This window comes from Triticum dicoccoides, chromosome 1B (assembly GCF_002162155.2).
Source record: "Triticum dicoccoides isolate Atlit2015 ecotype Zavitan chromosome 1B, WEW_v2.0, whole genome shotgun sequence".
Classification (NCBI taxonomy): Eukaryota; Viridiplantae; Streptophyta; class Magnoliopsida; order Poales; family Poaceae; genus Triticum; species Triticum dicoccoides.
In genome coordinates, this window is record NC_041381.1 from 216,920,852 (window position 1) to 216,923,425 (window position 2,574).

The following is a 2,574-nucleotide window of genomic DNA, read 5'->3' on the forward strand; positions in this document are numbered from 1 at the left end:
GGGAGGGCGGGAAAACAAATGCAACTTGGAAGGGGAAACCGACGAATAACTTCAAGAGGAAACACCGGTTGAAATCATTGAGGAAAGAAAGCAAAGACTTCACACGAGTAGGATGGAAACTCGATTACGGACTCCAGTTCCGAGAAGAAGAAGGGGTGGGCGGGTGGGAAAAGAAAACAACTGAGGATTGAACTCAAAGATGAAGAGGCTCGAGTCGACTTGACGAGAAATGCACCGGATGAAAAGAGTTGAGGAACCAACGATCGGAAAACCAACTGCGTGATCCTAAAGAAAAATTTTGAAGGGAAGAGAAGTAATTCAAAACACCTACGTCAAGATTCCTCACCAGAGCGACGAAGCGACTGAGGAGTAAAAAGAATTCCTACTCTCCGATATAACTAGACTCTGAAAAACAGTTTTCTTCTAGACTCAACAACGGCCAAACTACACGATCAATCAAGGGGGCTCCTAGGGTCGGTCGAGGCTCTGATACCAACTTGTCACGCCCAATATGCGACCCTATCCAAAAGGAACTCGAAGGTCCCACCAAGGATAGACTCGCATATTGAGACGCTTTTGCAAGGTGGATATCATTACATCAACATTACATAATATATGGGGATACATACAAAAGGCATACAATGCCACACATATACAACATTGTCATACATAAGAGCATCATCCGACTACGGATGAAACACAAACAGAAACTCAAACGACAACCACCCTGCTAGCCCAGGCTGCCGACCTGGAACCTATCCCCTGATCAAAGAAGAAGCAGAAGAAGAACTCCAAAACAAGTCAACATCGTTCTCGCGTCACGATCATCGCATAACCTATACCTGCAACTGTTGTTGTAGTAATCTGTGAGCCACAAGGACTCAGCAATCCCATTACCATGGGTATCAAGACTAGCAAAGCTTAACGGGAAAGGAAGGGGTAAAATGGTGAGGTTGCAGCAGCGACTAAGCATATATGGTGGCAAATAAGAGCGAGAAGAGAAGCAAAGGAACGGTCGTCAACTAGCAATGATCAAGAAGTGATCCTGAACTCCTACTTACGTCAAACATAACCCAGAAACCGTGTTCACTTCCCGGACTCCGCCGAAAAGAGACCATCACGGCTACACACGCGGTTGATGCGTTTTAATTCGGATCTGGTGTCAAGTTATCTAAAACCGGACATTAACAAATTTCCATCTGCCTATAACCGCAAGCACGGCTTTCGAAAGATTATACCCTGCAGGGGTGTCCCAACTTAGCCCATGATAAGCTCTCGCGATCAACGAAGGATATACCTTCTCCCAGGAAGACCCGATCAGACTCGGAATCCCAGTTTACAAGACATTTCGACAATGGTAAAACAAGACCAGCAAAGCCGCCTAGTGCACCGACAAATCCCGATAGGAGCTGCACATATCTCGTTCTCAGGGCAACACCGGATGAGACATCCTATGAGTAAAACCAGACCTCGAGTTTCCCCAAGGGGGCCCCGCAGTCTACTCGGTTCGGACCAACACTTAGACAAGCACTGGCCCGGGGGGGGGGGCTAAAATAAAGATGATCCTCGGGTTTGCCGACCCAAGGGAAAGGTATAGGTGGTGGTGAGGCAAATGGTAAAACCAAGGTTGGGCCTTGCTGGAGGAGTTTTATTCAAAGCAAACTGTCAAGGGGGTCCCATAAATCACCCGACCGCGTAAGGAACGCAAAATCCGGGAACATAACACCGGTATGACGGAAACTAGGTCGGCAAGAGTGGAACAAAACACCAGGCAAAAGGCCGAGTCTTCCACCCTTTACCAAATATATAGATGCATTAATAATATAAGAGATATTGTGATATCCCAACCAACATCCTGACCACCATGGAGAAATCTTCAACTTCACTTGCAACTAGCAACGCTATAAGAGGGGCTGAGCAAAAGCGGTAACATAGCCAAACAACGGTTTGCATGGGAAAGGTGTCAAAGGTTAGAGGTTCATGGCAATTTGGGATGGCTTGATAAACAGGTAATAGGTAGCGCAGCATAGCGATAGAATGAAGCAACTGGCATAGCAATGATAGTAGTGAGATCCAGGGTAGCAGTCATCTTGCCTGAAATCCTGCAAGGAAGAAGAACGAGTCCATGAAGAAGACGAACGGATGAAGCCGAACCAAGCGTACACGAACGAATCCTCACGATCGCAACAAAATAGGAACTATCGAAAAGAAGCACACAACATAGTAAACACACCACACATGAACAAGGCATGGCGCACAACAAAGCATGATGCAAGACAAGACTACATGAAGCTACTCATGGCAAGAGATGATGCAAACAAGAGCAACACATCAAGGCAAGTTTAAATGAGGCCGGGAACAACATATAACAATTCCGGTAAGTCCTCATATGCAAATTTCGAAGTTGGTCCAGATCTGAATAAACCTTATGTTCAAGTTGTTAAACAGCAAGTTAAGATGCACAAAGATGATCTACACGAGATTCTAGTCAAGATACATATAAAGTTCATTTAGTTGGGAGCTACGGCCTAGAAGATATGAGCAAAACAAGTTAAACATGGCATTGATGCGAAA